General features: G+C 47.9%; 1 long non-coding RNA gene across 1 annotated transcript in view; it reads left to right on the top strand.

The window, feature by feature from the left end:
• The window catches only part of LOC146180350 (uncharacterized), a 41,586-nt gene that overhangs the window by 14,188 nt on the left and 7,229 nt on the right, over positions 1-20,169 (top strand). Inside the window, exons 2-3 of the long non-coding RNA XR_014700839.1 lie at positions 8,679-8,751; positions 15,442-15,493. This is a non-coding gene — a long non-coding RNA (uncharacterized LOC146180350). The remainder of the gene's footprint in view (positions 1-8,678; positions 8,752-15,441; positions 15,494-20,169) is intronic.

Here is a 20,169-nt window from a genome sequence, read left to right on the forward strand (position 1 = left end):
AAGTGAAGGCCGGGTCGACGTAGCCCCAGCGTCACGACAACTGGTGACCAGCGTTGGGATCTGAATCTACAAGCCACAACATCTGATGACTGGAGGTGGGATCTGGATCTACAAGCTACAACATCTTGTGATCGGAGGTGGCATCTCAAGCAACAAGCAGGAGCAACAATCGGCCAACAAGAAAGCAGCTCGGAACATCGATCGCATGTGTGGGTGAGTGCTTGGCTTTTCTTCTGATGTGGACCAGGTTCTAGAACAGGGTTAGATTTTAGAACTGGTAAAAAGTGTTGAAACGCCTTTAGGTTTGGTAGTTTGCACTGTTGTTTTGGAAGTAGCCGACACTCGGAGCGATCATGGACCTACAAAAGCTGCAGAAACCGGAACTGTTGCAATTGTGTGAGGAATTGGGAATTGATACAAGTGGTTTGGCACGAAAACCCTTGATTATAAAGGCAATCACTGATCTGGGAACCGATGATGAGGAGCTCAGTGAAGCATGGAACCTCATCGGTCAAAAAAAGGAGCAGCTCAGACAGCAGAAAGAGCGGGAAAAAGAGGAAAAGAGGCGTGAGCGTGAACTTGAGAGGGAAAAAGAGGAAAGGGAGCGCGAACGTGAGTGGGAAAAAGAGGAAAAGAAGCGTGAAAGAGAAGCAAAAAAGCTGGACCAAGAAATTGAGCTCCGGAAATTAGAACTAGAGTTGAGCAAGAGGTCGGGCAATTGTCCCCAGCTAGCGGTACCTCTTCTCAACAAGGAGGCAGATTTCAAGATGTCAAAGTACATGCAGCCATATGTGATATCAGGGGATATCGGTCTGTATCTGGCTAACTTTGAGCGAACCTGCGAAAAACTGTCCTTCCAGCGAGACACTTGGTCTCAGAGATTATTGACGGTTCTGCCCTGCGAGGCAGCGGAGGTTGTCGCGCGGCTAAGCAAGGAGGACGCGGACAACTACGAGAAGGTCAAAGCTTGCCTTCTGAGAAAGTATAGGCTTAGCGCCGAGGCGTTCAGACAACGTTTTCGGAAAGCTACTAAGTCCAGGGACGAGAGTTACCCTGAATTCCTGTACAATTTAAGAGTTAATTTGGGCGAGTGGCTAAAGAGCACAGATTCCTACAGTGATAGGGACGCTGTAGTCGAGCGAATTCTTTTGGAGCAGTTTTATAACTGCCTCCCAGAAAAAGAAAGAAATTGGTTACAGGACCGAGGCGAAATTAAGTCGGCAACTGAAGCTGCCGAACTTATTGAGGAGTATGCTTCGCGCCGACAATTCAGCAACCCAGCAGTGGATAGGCCCCGCAATCCCAAGTTCAGTGTGAAAAACCGTCAGGAAAGGCACTTTGCTAGAGTTGGAAACGAAGAAATGAAGGTTTCTTCAGGCAAATTCCCTAGAAAGGACGGCAGTGAGAAAAGTGGGGAAGTGACCAACGTGCAGAACACAAAGAATAAGCTTGAGGCTAGGAAGCCGCTCACATGCTTTAGGTGTAATGAGCAGGGTCACATTGCCGTCAACTGCCGGAAAGAAAAGATTGCTTTCTCGTATGTCAGGGACTGCGATGAAAATATGCAGCTTTTAGAACCCTACCTGCATGACCTAGTAGTCAACGGGAAGCCTTGCAAGGTACTGCGCGATTCGGCCGCAACGATGGATGTTGTCCATCCGGCGTATGTGTCGCCTTCCGACTATACAGGACAGTGTGCATGGATCCGACAGGTAGTTGAGGAACAGAGTGTGTGCTTGCCGATCGCGAACGTGGTCATCGAGGGCCCTTTCGGCGAATTAACAACCGAGGCTGCCGTTTCAGGAAAGCTTCCTAAGTGCTATCCGTATTTGTTCTCCAACAAATCGGACATGCTGCTGCGAAAGAGGGGCATCCTTTTCGGAGACAGAGTTGTGCAAGCCTTAACACGTTCAAAGGCGCGAGAACTAGCTACACTGCTCATTCCAGAAAAATCCACAGCGGAGGAAACGGCAGTTAAAACAGTGGTAAATGCGGAAGATAGCAGGTCAGAAAACTTTGAGAGCGAGGCATCTCAGATATGTCAACTTGAAAGTGAGCTTGATGAGACGCGGAATGAGGACGTTCTTGAGAGTAACCTCTTGCCGCCAGTGTCTAGTAATCTCACGAGACTTTTAAGTGGAACCCGAGAGGACTTAGCTATAGAGCAAGCCAATGATCCCAAGATACAGGAGATAAGGGAGCGCCACCGTGCCACTAAGACAGCAAACAATATTTCTTTCGAGATGAGAAAGGGAGTGCTGTATCGCTTATTCAAGGATAAGCGCGGAGTAGAGCGGGACCAATTAGTCGTTCCCCAAAAGTACCGCGGAGACTTACTGCGACTTTCCCATGGCAGCTCGTGGTCATGTCACCTTGGAATAAAGAAAACAAAGCAGAGGCTGTTGCAAGAATACTATTGGCCTGGATGTTTTAAGGACACGGAAAATTTTGTACGGTCATGCGACACGTGCCAGCGGGTTGGAAAGGCGCAAGATAAGTGGAAAGCTCCGATGGTGTTAGTACCAATCATTACCGAGCCGTTTCACCGGTTAGTAATAGATGTAGTTGGGCCACTTCCTGTGACAGAGTCAGGGTACCGTTATATCCTCACTATGTTATGCCCAGCCACAAAGTTTCCAGAGGCTGTTCCGCTGCGCGAGGTGACGTCCGAGAGTGTAGTGGATTCGCTGCTGTCAGTGTTTGCACGAGTTGGATTCCCTTCCGAGGTCCAAAGTGATCAGGGTAGCGTTTTCACGAGTGTCCTCACCACCTCATTTCTCGAGCGATGCGGCATTAAGGTAGTGCATAGCTCGATCCATCATACGCAGAGCAACAGCGTAGAAAGATGGCACTCTGTTCTCAAACGAGTCCTGAGGGAACTGTGCTATGAAAACAAGCGCGAATGGGATACCTGCCTGCCTGCAGCGCTTTTCGCTTTGCGGTCAGTGCCGCACGAATCCACTGGATTTAGCCCAGCCGAGTTGGTGTACGGAAGGTCACTGCGCTCACCTTTGCGAATGGTGCGCGAAGCCTGGGAGGGGCGCGGAGAAGACCCAACAGTAGTAGAATTCATTCTGAACCTCTTGAATCGCTTACATAACACTAAGGAACTCGTTGAGGCCAGCATGAAGTCAGCCCAGGCTCGTTCCAAGGTGTACTATGATAAGACAGCCCGTCAAAGGACGTTTTGTATCGGGGACCAGGTGATGTTGCTGAGAAGTTCAAGGCAGAATAAGCTCGAAGTACAGTGGGAAGGACCGGCTGAAGTCGTTGCAAAGCTTTCTAACACTAACTACGCAGTGAAAATTCCCGGTAGGCGTAAAGAAGTGCGCATTTATCATTGCAATCTTATGAAGCCTTATGTGCAGAGGGAAGCCGTGGTAAATCTAACTTTAAACCTTCCCGAGGAGATGGGGGACAACTTGATTTGCCTCAGCGGAAAAGGAAGCAACGCTCAGGAGCTTCTCAAAAAGACGGAGCAGAGAGGAGAACTAAAGAAATCCCAGCTGTCCGATCTGGGCGAAATAATAACAGAGTTTGAGTCCTGCTTCGTGGACAGGCCAGGCAGGACTGATTTGACTGAGCACGATATTGAGCTGACTTCAGACGTGCCAGTGCGATCAAGGTGCTACCGATTCTCTCCAAGGCAAAGAGAAATTCTGGATAGGGAAGTAACTCGCATGCTGGAATTGGGAGTAATAAAACCCTCGGAAAGCGATTATGCTTCGCCTATGATCTTAGTAGAAGCTCCAGGTAAAGACCCTAGGCCTGTGGTAGACTACCGAAAGCTAAATTCTCTCACCAGGGATCAAGTGTATCCTATTCCGAATATTGAGGAGAGAGTAGAACAGGTCAGTAGAGCGGCATATGTGACTACGCTGGACCTTACTCGAGGATACTGGCAAGTACCGCTCACTGAACGCGCCAGCAGATACGCGGCTTTCGTCACTCCGACGGGCAGCTACCAGCCAACAATGATGAGTTTCGGGCTCAAAAATGCTCCATTTTGTTTTTCCCGACTCATGGATAGGGTTTTAAAGGGGTGTGAAACATTCGCGGTGCCTTATTTAGACGACATTGCGGTTTTTTCCGACTCATGGGCGGACCATATGGTACATCTAAGAGCTGTACTGAGCCTTTTGCGTCAAGCTGGACTAACCGTAAAGGCCGAGAAATGTTGCCTGGCAAGGGCGACCGTGGACTACTTGGGTCACAATGTAGGTCAGGGTTTCAGGAAACCCAGCGAGATTAAGATTTCTGCGGTAGCAGACTATCCGCGGCCGAGCACGAAGACGGAAATTCGAGCATTCCTAGGTCTGACTGGGTACTACAATCACTACATCCCTAACTATTCAGCTTTGGCTAGCCCTCTGACCGACGCTCTCCGCAAGACAGAACCGACAAATGTAGTCTGGGACGAACAAAAGGAAGCCTCCTTCGTAAACCTGAAGGCTGTGCTGATTAGCCGACCGGTATTGCGAGCTCCAGACTATGCCCGAGAATTCACGGTCCAGTGTGATGCCAGTGATCGAGGGTTAGGTGCTGTTCTCTGCCAGAGAGATGACGACGGTAATGAGCACCCCGTGCTCTACCTGAGCAGAAAACTGAGTTCTAGAGAGAGGGCTTATTGCGCGTCAGAGAAAGAGTGCGCTTGCATTGTATGGGCCATTCAAAAATTGCAGTGCTATCTTGGAGGGGCCAAATTCACCGTAGAGACGGACCATTGTCCCCTGGCTTGGCTGCAAACTGCGACATCGAAGAACAGTCGCCTTCTTAGGTGGAGCTTGATTTTACAGCAGTACAATTTTGAAATAAGATACAAAAAGGGGAAGTTAAATGGGAATGCGGACGCGCTTAGCCGCTCTTTCTAAGCGGTCCGAGATGTTCCTCACCATGTATCCAAATTGATAATCAGGTTTTTTTTTTTTTTTTTTTTTTTCGTGCACTTGTATATGTGTGGCTATGTAAAGCAGCACGTTTGGTTTTCTAGGAATACGTGGGTCCTGAACGTCTTGAGAGTGGGCTTTTCTCGAACAACAATGGCAGTTTTCTTTTGACCTGGTCTCTTCAGACGGGAGCCGAGTGCTTGTTTAGACATGTGGTTGAGTTTCAGACAGCTCGAGCAATTTGGCCTACAACAATCAAGACAACGCGACAAGCAACAGCGAGCTTCAAGCGTTCACGTGCAGGCCATTAAGTCGTCTCTTCATGCAGCAGCTGCGACTGCTGCCCTCCGAGACTCTTCTGGCGGGGGAGGAGGCTGTTACGACCGTGCATCCGCATTTGCGCGCTCTATTGTTCGCCTGTGGGCATGAATAAGTGCTGTGGAAATGTGGTGATGGTCCAATGGCTCTAAGTGAGCCTGTTTCCAGGAATCCTGTTTTGTAAGCCTGTTTTGCTTTGTGGACAACCTGCAAATGCCAAATTGACCCTGTCAAGAGAACGTCTGGAAAAACACAAAGAAACGTCCCCCTGCGGGAAATAGCAGGAAGTGCTTTCTTTCTTTTGTTCACCCTTCCAGTCGAGAAGGGCTATCCTCCAGTGATGAATGCCTCCTATCCAAGGGAGACGACAGAGTGACATGTCCGCTGACGTGCAGGACAAGAAAGGAGCATGACGCATACGGCCATTAAGTAATTTCCCAGGAATGCAGGAAAGATTTGCAATTGTCGAAAAGGGACAATGCTGGGAGCCCTATGCGGCGCGCACGTGTACTTGGGTTTCTGAGAAGTAAATCCACTTGCCGGAACCAGCTGCCTATCGATTCTTGGCTGAAGAATAGAAATGTACCTCCTCGCCGTTCCCAAGCTTTTCCCGCCAACAAGTGACCAGGCTCAACGAAACAGTGCCGGGCCAGTCAGTGCTTCAGACCATCAGTGCAGTGATGTGTTCGATTGGATGCCGATATCTGAGGGGCGTGCCCTGGATTTGGTTGGTCAGCATCTTCAGAGAGGGGCTGGACATAGGGGGTTTTAAGGACGCTGCAGAGCACGAAATGGCTCTGGGCCCTGGGTAAACGGCTCATCCAGTCGCTTCTCGCTATGAACTCTTAACGTTTGCCATTTTGCTGATGTACCCTTCTTTTTCGTGTAAATAATCTTGTAAATAAGTTTCTCAAAGTGCCATTAAACCTGCTTGTATATATTTTACCAACTTCGAAGATTCAATCCTCCATCAACCCCGAGTCTCTGCACGCTACCAAGTGAAGGCCGGGTCGACGTAGCCCCAGCGTCACGACAATAGATACGGAAAGGAATCCTGTCACGGTGACCCGCGCGTGTTGATTCCACGAGTTCCGTGTAGCGAGGCCTTGACCTTTGACCTGTATTGCCTTGCGAATCCTTAGCTCCCAATCATTTCCCCGGTTCCCATTTTGTGCGCTTTCTTTCTGTGTTTTTGTGCCGCGTCTAGTTTGGGTTCTGCGTGGCGTAAGTGGAAGCTCGCACTCAGCCGGTGCATTTCGACCGTTCGCAGTGATGTGTACTTGCTACGCTCTTGTGGATAGGTCCGTTCTGGTGTTCAAGAGAAAACCGTTCTAAACCGCTTTGCGGAAACTTAGGCGACCGCTTACTTGAACTTATGTCGAGGCCAAACTCGCCCTCTAACACTTTGCAATGACGCGCTCATCCTGCTTGTGGCCCTCAGAAAATTTCTTGGCATGCTCCAGCAGATTTGCTGAAGCTCTTAGCCCTGCTTTTTCAGTTTTCCGAGCAGATTCAAGAAAATGTAGCGATGAACATTATGCGGACACTAAAACTGCCATCCTAACCGTGACAGGTGCAATTACCTGCAATACACTTTCGAATGTTATAATAATAGGAGATGGCGCCGGAATTTTTTTCCATATTCAGATAGGTGGTTGGCACCTTCTCGCGAGTACTGTTTACATTCCCTTAAGACACAAACGTACCGTAAAAATAACCAACATCTCCTTAATCAGCCAGTAGCTGTGCAACTGTGAAGCAATACAGTGAATCAGCAAAGCAAGCAGCAAGAGGATACAATTACTTGCACTGCAGTGATGGTGGCGACAGGCATATTTAGCGCCCATTTCTGAAGGTATCGAGATGTGAGTTAGACACGGAAATGCACATTAGAAACCGTGAAGATATTGTGCCCTGGCTGCAATTCCTGCCAACGCGACCGGTAAGCAATAGGTGTAATCATAAGTATGGGTAATTTCCTGTCATGCTTGTAGTTCTGCACTTAATGTAAAATCTACATATCACACGGCGCGAACACCTGGAGATGTGTCTCTGAGTTGGGCAACCTCCCAGCTATAATGCAGAAAGAGGCACTCGAGAACTGCCCCCAAGCAGGGCTCATTGTGGGCGAACAGATTACGGAAGGCGGGCAGTTAAAGTCTACAGACCGATACATGGCGTATAGGTCCTATAGGATTGTTGCAAAGATGAAGTATTTGTAAGTTTCGAGGGTGTGATAAGGTTGGGCTACTGCGCTTATTTAGGCGGTGTCTGGCAAACCAGGACATATCTCCTCGGTGCTAAATCTCTCTAGTATCCGCCTGTATTACCAGGCGCTTTGAGGAAAGAACGCTCGCGTCACATGCGTTTAAATGTAGAGAAATCCAAGGGAAAAAAATGGGGGTCTTGTTCGCAGTTGGCGTTAGTTTGCAGTGCAGTATTTTAGCTGAGTGCAGCGGTGGCGTAGAGGCGGAACAATCGTCTCATGTGGACCCTGGTTCGAACCCTGGTGCTGCGCGTTTCTCCAGCGGATTAAAAGAAATTCCGCCTGTCGTTGGAATTGAAGAAACCGGTCCTGGGTGCGACCTGATCTTGGTGACCATCTACTGCAACGCATACCCTCACCACATCAGGATTTGGCTATCCTGATGTAGTAAGGGAACACAGGCCGAATCGAAAGACTATGAGTTTGCTGTTATGTTAAGTGATATAACTGTGACATGTCTGTGATGTGATGTGGCTTGTCTGTGATGTGACTGTACTAACTTCAACCATCCCTCTCTCACAACTTTTATATCCACTCACCCCCTTCCCTCAGTGCAGGGTTGTAAAGCGGTTGCTTTTGCCGGTTAACCTCCCTGCCTTTCCTCCTCATCTTCCTCCTCCTCCTCCTACCTATTATATGATTACTTCAACAAACCCCTGCCTTCAGTCCTCAGCGGCTGTAGAGCAAGTGGCCATGACGGTGATCAGTCCTGTGACGCAGCAGAGGGTGCTAATAACCTCTCGCTCCGGACATGCCACCATTGAAAACTGAATCTGGCCCTTTAGCGTTTTAACCCCATCAAGTGAGGCTAGGCAATCACTACTGTTAGAGAAAGTAGCGAATATGAAATCGGATATCATTGAACTGAATGGAATTAGGAGGAGGACCAGCATATACGAAGTGAGGTAAGACTTAAGCAATGGTACGATTGCTAGCATACATATAGTATAATCACTAGTATGATTTCCTTTATGACCTTTAGTGAGCAATAGTTTCAAAAGCGTATTGACGCCTGAGTCAGTCACGTATGTCACTTGTACGGTCTGAGTGTAGTGGAAATGGCATTGGATTAGCACTCCTGTTATAGAATTTCGCTCGTAATGTTAAGAATATATTAGTTGGACTGATGCCTAATGATGAACCCTTTCTGTTGTTTTTCTCGGGCGAATAGAAATGACGAATGCTTTTTTATACTTTTGTTCTTTCAGCTGTAAATTTGGGAAAGATGAACAGCGCTGCACTTTCCACGCTTCTTGCCCTGCTCTGTATTGTTCGTGTGCAGTGAGTATTATTTCGCCAACAAGGGCATCACTTCTCCAGTCGAACTACAGAATCTCTTCTTAGAAGGAACATATAGAAAATATTTATTTATTTATTTATTTATTTATTTATTTATTTATTTATTTATTTATTTATTTATTTATTTAGAACATACTGCAGGCCTACAGTAGGCCCAAGCAGGAGGGGCGAATACATAATATATGCAAAAAGAACAGGATTAGCAAAATTGAAATATGTTAAATACAAGTGGTAACACAAAATACAACAATAAATACAAGGCTTATATGCAAAATACAAAAAGTAAACGTAGAATAAATGGCTCTCAAATTAAATGCTGTGACGAAAACGTTGAGTCAAAAGAATCAGCTCTGGTTAAAAGATCTGGCGGACACCTGTTCTACTCCTCAATGGTGCTGGGAAAAATGAGTATTTAAAGGAGTTAATCCTAGCACTGTAAGGGGTTAATGATTGTGCATGATGATTTCGTGTTTGGCGCGTAGTGTTAGGTTTAAGGAAGGGGTCTGCATTCATAGACAGTCACAAAAATATGGTCACGTAGTGGTGACAAGTCTGGTTGCCACAACCAAAGACATTGGCGTTGCCTTTGAATGAAACTCTTTATTAGGCTGACTTGCACCCTCAAAAGAACTAAGTGAATCGGTGGCTGCGATCGCAGCAATCGTGTTCGTCGGTCGTGGAACAAAGAATACAATTTTACTCGTGAGCGCTCAATTTAAAGGCGTCAAAGAAAGATGCAGATAAAACTGCGTACGGTGACTAGCATAACATTGTAAAAGCGCACGTGCGTTGCTGGAATCTTTCGAAATACATCTCGAATTATCTGTCACCACAAAGGAAAGGATAAAGTCGCGTCCTGTGACAACGAACATGAACAAGCAAAGAATATAGAATTGTTGCGTGCGTTCACATCAGAGTGACAAGGCCGCATGGCGGCGGCTGCCGAAAAAGAAGCAATAGACATTTGAATTGCTCGCGGCAATATCCTTAAGCACTGAGAAGAACGCTTCGTTGTTTACAAAGACGCTGTTTTGAGGTTGTAAATGTGGTGAACGTGATTTTACATCGCTTTCGGGGTCGTAATTTAAAGAAGCGCGCTAGTCCTTCTGATGCCACACATCGCGCGTGTTGTGTGATGGTATTTTAAGCTAAGATTTAGATTTAAATTTCACTTGCTCGTGACCAATAAAAGCAGGTTGAATAATTAGCGTTTTGCGTGTATCTTGTTGCTAAAATCCCGGAGTTTGTAATAAGAGGCGAATGTTTCGTGGAACTATGTGTTACCATAACGTGGTGAAAATGGACAGTAATAAAGATATTGGTAATACGGCGCCTTGCTGCGGTGGCACCTTGAACTGTATTAAGAACGATCTAATTTTTAAGACGAAGGCCTTTAATGGGTCATACTATCGTTGCAGATGTCACACTTTGCGGCCGCGTGCATCACGTGATGCCACCCAAGATAACGGCCGCCATAGTTCAAGTGGTGCCACCCAAGTTGGCGGACACCCTAAGGCCTACCCTAGGTCATATGGTGCTACCCAAGATGGCAACCTACCAAAGGCCACACTGGTCCCAAGCCCATCCTTAATACGCTTTCGTTACCTGGGAGCGGTTACGCGGCAGACGCGTACAACTCGGGCCTCTCTTTTCATATGAGAGGATGATATCAGAATCAGCCTGCCAAGACCCTTGCATTCACGTAATCCCTAATCCAGAGAGGCACGTTCATAGAGCTCGGTTAAATCTGGGCTTTATATGTTAGCTGGCAGCTTACGCTATCACGTCATACCGATCCAGGCGTCCGTGCCGCTCCTTTCTTTTGACGCTTGTAATCATTAAGCAACTAATTTTTTGTGTCTTGCCTCTGGGTCGCAGTTTTATGCACAATACTTTCATTTCTTGCTTCTGAAGTATATCAGACCTGCGATAAGTACTGTGCCAGCTTACAGGCTCTAAAAATTATTCTTCTGTGTCCTCTCTGTGTAGCACAATTGTGCAGCACGTCAAATAACTGCCGATGCTATTGCAGGAAGTTTGTTTCGCTGCTGCATATTCAAGCGTGTGAAATGCTGCAGGAAAATAAAGCTGCACAGTGGATACAGGTGCTTCTAAAAAAACTTCTGTGAGGACTTCCCATTCCGATAGGCATCACAATTGCTGCCTCGTTGTGAAACACTTTAATTATGTACTCAAACACATGCACACACACACAAACACCAACATACACGGTTGTAAGCAACAGTGAAGGGGGGTGTATGAAGACAAATTTGACTTAAAAGATGAGGTGTTTTAACGCATGGTTCGAGAAGATGCATCTTTATCACAACAGGTTTCTGGCACAGACATGAAACGAGAAGACGCTGCACTTGGCTGCCTGTGATGAGTTGGTCAGCTTCGTGTGGTATATCACGGCCGATTGCTGTGCTGTGATTGACGCCAAAGCGGTTGCCTCACCATGGGCAGCTGTGCCAGCCTCTGGTGGTAGGTTCTGTGGAACAGGCTCACAACATGATTCTGTATGGTTTTTCACTAGAAGTATGCATGGCAATAGTGATCCCACTTCCAAGTAGCCAGTGCACAGATGTGACCCTTTCTTGTCCAAGCCAGCAGCACCCTCCTCGTCTGCAGGCAGGCAGGAAGACATCCAAAGAAGTTATGCAACAAGGTACATGCTACACGCTCTGGCTGGTAGAGGAACGTCTAGTATTTTTGCAAGCACTGGAAGCGGATCTTCAGCACGTCGATGCAGTTATCTACCATTAACCTTGTGGAGGTGTATACCTTGTTCTATAACCGTTATGCAGAGTCCGGACCGGGATTCCATGGCACTGGCAGCCATGTCTCCAACAGGTGCCCCTCTCACCAGCATAACCGAAAATGGCACGCTGTTAAGCACATTCTTCGTCACGTCGTTGTCGACCTCAACAGCCTCATAAACTAACAGCCTTACTGACACAATGGAAGAGTCGCATCAAGTAGCTCATTGCCAGGTTTTGCTGACGATGACATTCATGGGCGTGCAGACAATGAGTGATTGAACGTTTCAGCAACAATGCTGTATGGACAGCCTTGCACTTCATATCGGTATAAGTGATGTCCCATTCCTACTCAATACAGGCGTCAAACAAACACATCCCCATCTTCGTTTCTTACGTGGGCATTTCAACAATGTACTAGTGTCTTATGTTCCAGCTTTTATAAAAGCCCAAGAACGGTAATACATGTGAGGCATGTGGAGCCTACCGTTAACTTATCTTGCAAACAGCAGCGCGGCTCAGTGTCGTGAGTTCGACGACTCGCAGCAGGCCGGCCTCGACCTGTGTCATGCCTGTGTGCAGCCGAGAGTGTCGCCAGGAGAAAGCATCATGCCAAGATCCCACGTAGGGAGGTTCATGGCCAAAATCATGTTGGCATCTCATATCGGAAACAGGGACATCATAAGACTACTCGTAGACGACTGATGTGCCGTCGACAAACCCGACGACGCCGGGTATGCTGCCGTGACGAAGGAAGCCTTTCTTCTCCGCCGCCCTAGCTGCACGCCGCCGCAAACGCTTTCGAACTGTCGGCTGCGCGAAGCCGATGTTCGCCTCGTTGCCAGTAGCGGCTTGGAAGCCACTAGCAGTTCGGAAAAAGCGCAGTGCACACATTATCTGCCGCCGCACACACGGCGCACTCGGCCGCACACACCTATCTCAGTTCATCGCGTCGCACAGTCACTATACTATATCCTTCTCGAGTAGCAACAAGCGTCGAAACATCTCACCGAGCACATCAAACAGTCTTCGTATACCGTCCTCCGCCGATGATCGCGTCGGGGCGCCCGCTACCGCCTCACGAGAACGCCGGCCGCCGCATAGATCGCCACCATTTTCCCTTTGTGAGCGCTCACAAACAAGTTGTGAGCGGCTCGCGTCGCTCACAACCCCCGCTCACAATTGGTTCGTAGCCAACGTCATGACTTCAGGTGTGTTCATGACGTAAACAGCAGACGTCGATGATGTAAAGGACGGCCACTCCCGCCGTGTTGCCGCTGGCCAATAGGAAGATTGTGAGTGTGAGTGTGGTTGTGAGTGTGAGCCGTCTGTAATACGGCCCCTGAATACTGTGCTGATGCAACTTACTGCAGAGAATACTGTGCGATTCAAGTACCCACAGACGCTGTTAATTTGAAGGGTCCCAGAAAGTGGGGTCTGAGGTTGGTTAGATAATGATTACGTTAAGTAGAGTAGAGAATGCCGCTGGGCATTCATGCCGCGTACAAAACCTCAAAAGCTAGCCGGTAATTAACAATACATTTTAGAGCGCAGCTCTTTGGCGTCCGTTCCTGGGTTTCGCGTCGGCTTCGGCCTCGTAATCAGCTCCGCCCCCCTTTCATCCCCCTAGCGCTAGCAGCGACCGACTGATATCGCAGGATGCCGCTGACGCCGCTAGAGAGTCAAGATAACGTGACTGTATAGAACACCGTCGCCGCCATGCAGAAAAAGGAGGGGAGGGTCCCCCCCCCCCCCCCCCTGTTCCTGTGTGGCGGATAGGGTGCTCTTCAGTTGCCGACGCGCCGGTTATTTCACGTAGGCCCCGGCACGTCGACGAATACGTGACCACCTTCCCACGGCTAGACCTGGTTCTTGGCGCTGCGGAAGCGAGGGTATCATATTGTTTGCGTCGGCATCGGCGGCGTTGTCCCTGAAACCAACTACGCAGCTGGGGTTGACTCACTATCGGCGTCAGCAGTATCAGTCAGTCGCTGCTATCTCTTCCCTCCTCCCTTTATTGCGTTGTCCGCTTGCTGCGCGCGCTTCTGCCCCCATCGTTTGCCGCTGGGTGTACACGCCGCCCCCCTCCCCCCTCTTCCTGCGAGTCTCCGGTTGTCAAAGCGCCGGCTCGAACTTAATTCCTTTCTTCGCTCCTCCTCCAATGCAACCCCTGTGTGGTGGAAATCAGAGAGCCAGATCGGTGGCGGCGGATTTGCCTCAATCTATCGAAAAGGTGAAACAGCTTATTTGCTGCGCTCAAATTTCGCATTAGGAAGTAACTTATTCGTCGGTAATTTTTTTTACGTGTGTATCGCCGTCCCTCGTCATGCGGTGATGGACCTGGGTCTTCCTTGACGTCCGAACAGACTGGTGGCTTCCTCCTCGAGTTCTTGAAGGAAGCATTGCTGCCTTATGAGTGACTCTGACAGCGAGGATACCATACTATACTTCAGTGAGGACAGTAGTGAAGTTGAATTTGAGACATGTCTCAGCCGGAGGACCAAAAGACGAATATTAGGAGCCACTTCGTTATCAAGTGAATCCACGGTGAAGACAAATGGCCAAGAACAGAAGCACACAATTCTCATCCCGCCTCTGAATCGATCTGACAAAATAAGGCGGCTTAACAGGCAAGCTGTCTCTTTGCAACTTGAGGCCCTTGTGTCTAACAAGATTAAAGACGTTCGGGTGAACTCGCGCAAAAATCTCGTTGCAGTTGAGGTCCATCATGTTTCTGGGCTTGAATCACTGCGGTCTATGACTGAACTCGGAGGCCGACCAGTAGCAACAATTATTCCGCTGGGTGAGGAGTTCTCTTCCGGCGTCATCTATGACGTCGGCGAGACTACCACGAAGGATGATCTGCCCGTACTCGTGAAACTTGCAAAGAAAGGTACCCTGATTCTTCGGGTGTCACGTCTTGGAATTTCTCGCTGTGTGAAGATTATATTCAAAGACGACAGCCTGCCGTCACGTGTGAAGGTAGGCCACTTTCGTGACTATGTGCGGTCATTCATACCAAAGCCCCTACAATGTTAGAAATGCATAAAACTGGGTCACGTTAGAGGAGAAAGGAACCTTCGACTAATTGCCCGAAACATGACTAGACAATCGTGGTCTACGCTTGGAGGCTGTACATCCCGCTCGGACCACTTTGACCAATCACTTCAACTACAGGTAGCATTCGGCCGCTCCCACTGTGGTGCCACAACGTTGTGTCATCTCTAACTAAGGGAGGTGTTTACAAGCGCCTATTCCCATTTCATCGGAATGGCAGAATCTACAACGTGTGAGCAGTGCGGGTATGTTGAAACGATTGCGCACATACTTTGTGACTGTCCTTAGTTCGAAAGTGAGTGTGTCCTCCTGGCTACCACTGTCCGCTGCTTGGACTCTCGCTATCTCACACAAGCTAATATTCTGGGCCCTTGGAGGACATTTTCATCAAAAATAAAAGGTGTGCAGGCACTCCTTAAGTTTTAGAAAGACCTCGGGGTGGAGTTCTGCATTTTAAGTGTGCGCCTTCTCTACCTCCTTTTACTATAGATGTCTGGACATGCGACAGACTTCATTCCTTAGCGCTATTTCTTTTCCTTTTCTCTCTCTGCTCGCCTCCCCAAGTGTAGGGTAGCTTACTGGGCATCATCTAGTTGACCTCCCTGGCTTTCTATTCTATTATATTCAGAGGTGACGCCGAAACGGATACCCTGAACAGCACTGAGTGTCGCTATTACGATTTTAAAGACTTTATTTACACCTACTTAGGCTTTACCAGATACCTTTCTGTATTGCATATAAATATCCGTAGCATAAGGAATAAGCACGACAGTATATATGAATTACTGATGATTAGTGCCGATGTTTCGGTGCGGATTTTTTGGGTGTACTAATTTATTTTTTCTTGGCCTTTCAGGGCAGGCCATGCGTTTCCAACATTGAGAGGTCATGCAAGGTGCCTTAAAGCGGTACGGTGCTTACGTATTACCCGAGTGAGGCGATGCATGGTGCGGATAGAAATAACCTGTTTTTGTTTCTTCATCCCATAACAAATCTGCCCACTATGGTGCCTTTTGTTTATGAAGTGCACTAGACAACATCTCGGTGCAGCTGGCTCTATCAGGGGCTAACTTTCCGGTATACTTAGAGGGATACCATGAAACTTGCATTTCAAATAATCACGCATGAAGTAAAATTGCAGCATACTTAAAGTATTAATAATAGTTTTCCGTTTGGCTTTTAATTAAAGCACGGCTGTCTACCTATTGACCCAGGCTTTGCGCAGCCGAAAATGAGATGTGAGAAAATATGGCGGATCAGAGGGAGTGAAAACCAAAGCTTCCTCGAAAATCGCTAAGGAGCGAGTTAGCGTCACTTGTGACTTTGACGTGTAGGAACGTCTCGCGTTCAGAGAGCCAATCACAAACGACAAACCGTGCTGTACCACTCGTCACATCACGGACAGTTCTTATCCCGCGTACTATGTTGTTTAATATCTTCTTCTTTGTGAGGCCCGCTAATACTGAAAGGGAAGAGCTGCTCGGATGTTCTGGGAGGAATTGTTTGAAACATAATTTGTGTCTTGTGACACGGCTGATTTTTGTCCATTACAGTATAATCATTGTCATCAGTACTACTGCGAAGGTGGTGACAAGCGTGGGTAGAGTAAACTAAAAGGCGAAAGACTCTCAGGTAATAGAAGCGTGTGTTCTTTTGTGCCCTGTATAGGGCCCGTACTCTTTAAAATTGAAAATGGTTCTCACGTTGATCAGTGAACGCTTGCGACGTTTAGAAGACCGGTGTGAAAAGAATAGATTAATAATGAGGAATTAAACTCCTCCACTTGCTGATGACTTTGCCCATGTACGCATTCTGTGACTGACCTGGAAGCCAATAAAGATGACAAAAAAAAAACACTTTATTCGACAGTTAGCAAGGGGCTGGCAGTTCCTGAGAGTTAATAGGGTATTGTAAGCAGGAAGTTAAACTTCTGCAGGAACATCAAAGGAATACATTCTTCAAATGCACAGAAAGCGATCTTAATAAAAGAAAGGACTCTAAAAACAAGAATACTCTTGTCACGTGGTAGTCTCGATTAACAAAATTACTTCGGAACTCAGCGATGACAGTCTGTTGCGAAATGACTGTTTTAATGTTAACCATGTGACGAACTTTACCCATCGAGAGAAGTTGGCAATCACTAAATGTAAAACAATATAGTCTTAGACAACATCAACAACGCAATTTTAGTCACATCTGGCTATCCATAAGCAATTTGTTTGCCAAGTAGAGAAACGTTTAGTCCCGCAGCCTTCAGATGCAAATATAGCGACATCGTTCGCGCACTTTGCTTCTTTTCACAGTTTATTTCATGGGAGAGCTTACAATATGTGCCCCTGAAGCACTGGAGCGGCAGTGTAGTACAGCTGTTGTATTGTGTGAAGTATAAAGTAAGTTGTTTAAGTAAACTACAGCCGGCAAATGCGCTGAGCGAGCCGCCCTTGTGTGGGCAAGAGAGGAGGAGGGACAGGAAAGGTTGGTTTATGGGGCGTAACGTTCTAAAGCCAGTCTGTCTACGAGGGACACCGTAGTGGAGGGCTAAGCAAATTTCGACCACCTGGTGTTTCAAAACCTGCACTGAAATTGCACAAAACACGGGCACCTTGCTTTTCTCCTCCATCGAAAAGCGCTCGCCGCCGCCGGGATTCGATCCCACATCCTTGGGAACAGCAGTCAAGCGTCCCAAACACTGGACCACTACTGCGATGGTGGAAGGAAAGTGCGTGACCGCAGAGCTAGCAAGCATATATATGATCGCGTTTTATCTCACGTTATGATCCCAAATTTTTGTGTTCGCCATCGTTGCAACAAGGAAGCCGCAGACAAAGGAATAAAGTGCAAAATGCCATCTAGGCTGGCCAGTTCGTGCTCCTACTACTGTAACTGAAAATTTGTAACAGGTGATAACTCAATTTCGACAGTTTGACTGGTTATAAATTGGCGTTTTTAAATCCGAAATGGCTTTCTTTGCTCATCGCAGTCGTTTTAACGCTTACTTGTTGTTTGAACAATAACGCCGGTGTTTGGGCTCCAAGCTGACGTTTTGTACATTGAGCCGCGGTACGAAACATGGTTGACCCCTCCGAATATGTGAGAAACACCAATAATTTCTTTTCATTCACGGCATTGTTATCCAGAGCCTACCTATGTCAACATGGCGCCGTTACTGCTTCCTCATGCACATAGTGTAAGTGCCTAGAAATCAGAATATAGCTCGATAGTGCTTGGTCCACTCATATAACAGCCATTACTTAAGAAAGTTTACCTTTCCTGTCTTACGACGTAATTGACGTTCCACGATTTCTCTTATCTGGCCCACTTGAGTTCTTACTTAGCCAAAACACTGGTATTAGTACAAATGCACGCATTTAGTTTCGTCAACTCTTATTTTATTTCCTTTCTATTGCTACTGCCATCACCTCTTAAGTTAAGCTCTCTGACGTCGAGATATGACGAAATATGTACACACTGAGCCTCATTCGTAAATTTTACCACTATGCACGTAAAAGATTTAAGCCATCTAATGACGTGTTTCTTCGAACCATCCATGCTGAAGCGTTTTATCCTGGAAGTTCACGTATCACGCTCATATACATTTTTTTCTTTCATCAAACAGCAATCAAATTGAATGGCCTGCCAGCCAATGTCACACTTCACACCAGCCCTGGCTATTCTTAAACCGCCTACGAAAATATGCTTTAAGCACGCATCATTCCTTTTCATTCTGTATAACGTATTGTTATTCCCCTCTATACAGTACCATGCTTAGGGATATTTGAGGCGTTCAATAAAGAATAAATTTATTATTGAACGGTTGTTAACAGCGTTCGTTTCGAAGCAGTGTGTTACGAGTTACACAAGGAACAAAATAGCCTCCTCTCTACGTTTTTTGAAGAAATATTTAAAGCATAGCGCTTTTTAGTAATTCATACTTTTCAGCTAAAGGCTGCTCACCGTGCGTCGTGTGCCGAATGCCTGTTCACCACTCGACCACAATAAAAAACATGCGCAGCTGTGTTGAATCTCTACGACCCTCGTTAGTTTCGATAACTTTTGCTCAATGACCATGCAAATTGTCTCGCGAAAGGTTTGAAGACGAAAGCGGAAATCCATAGGCATGCGCAAGGTTCTACATTAGTGGGAGCTCAGTTTCACAACAACGCCTCCCTCCGCCAGTTCCAACCACTTCCAACAAAGACCTCTACGACCAAAACGCAACGCAAAGAGGAGGAATGCTTATAAAACATATTGCCACCTAGCGTTGCCAGGTGGCGCATGACTGAGGTGTGAAAGGAGGACGAAGTTGAAGAGGAGGACAAAGTGTCGCTTGCACGTTTGCGTCTGTGCTGCTGTGTTCTTGTGTCTGGGCTACCCCCTGCTATCATTGGTATCCTTAGTCACCGTGTACGTGACATTCTGGTGGAGCTGCTGGGAAAAACGATCGCCTATGCAAGAATCTCCATCTACAAGACGTCGCGCCAGCCCTGTACCATTGAACACCCCCGTGCATCGCTCCAGTCGACGGCTCCAGGGACTGTCTCCGGAGTTTCAGCCAGCACCCGCCGCCATGACATCTAGTGCTCCTGCGCAGCAGGTGACGGGCCTCGCACCGGCCTGTAACTACACCTTGCAGGCCCCTCGGGTACCGAAGACTTTCCATGGGGACCTCTTTGAGGATGTGGAGGACTGGTTCCTTCAGTTTGAACGTCTCGCTGCATTCAACCAGTGGGACGATGCTGCCAAACTAAGGAACGTCTACTTCAGCCTTGAGGACGGCGCCCGTATCTGGTACGAGAACCGAGAGCAAGCTTTAACTTCTTGGCGGGAATTCCGTCGTCAACTGCTCGAGGCTTACACTAGCGCAGATCGTCGCGAGCATGCAGAACGTGCCTTTCACTCTCGCATCCAAAGGCCGAATGAGAGTTTCCAAGCATACGTCGAGGACATGACGCGCCTCTTCAGGCGAGCCGATCCCGCCATGTCCGAGGACAAAAAGGTCAGGCACTTGATGCAGGGTTTGAAAGAGCAGTTGTTCGCAGGCCTTGTGCGAAACCCACCCTCGACTGTAAACGGATTCCTTGCGGAGGCCACCACAATGGAAAAGGTGCTACACCAACGTGCCGTGGCTTATGACCGACCTTTTCATACACGCACAACCGCGGAATCATTTGCATCTTCAGAGCGGCATCCCGATGCATTGCGCGAACTGATTCGCAGCGTCGTGCGCGAAGAACTAAGCAAGTTCTGGAGCCCTCTGCAGCAATCGCCATCTTCCGTTTCTGCTATAGTGCGGGAGGAGGTGCGGCAGGCACTCAAGAGCCCTCTTTCGCCTGTAGTTCCGAGCCCGCCATTGCTGTCGGGGACCGACAATCGTCCCACATATGCGGAAGTTCTGCAGAGTCAGGCTCCCCCTTCACCACCGCCCATTCTCGCGTCACCTACAGTTCCGCTACCCTCGGTGCAGCCAGTGCAGAACTTCGACAATCGCCCGCTGCCCTCGGTGCAGCCAGTGGAGAACTTCGACAATCGCCCGCTGCCCCGACGCAAAGCCGACATTTGGCGCACGCCTGACCGCCGTCCGCTT

This window comes from Amblyomma maculatum, chromosome 9 (assembly GCF_055883805.1).
Source record: "Amblyomma maculatum isolate TAMU_Amacu chromosome 9, ASM5588380v1, whole genome shotgun sequence".
Classification (NCBI taxonomy): Eukaryota; Metazoa; Arthropoda; class Arachnida; order Ixodida; family Ixodidae; genus Amblyomma; species Amblyomma maculatum.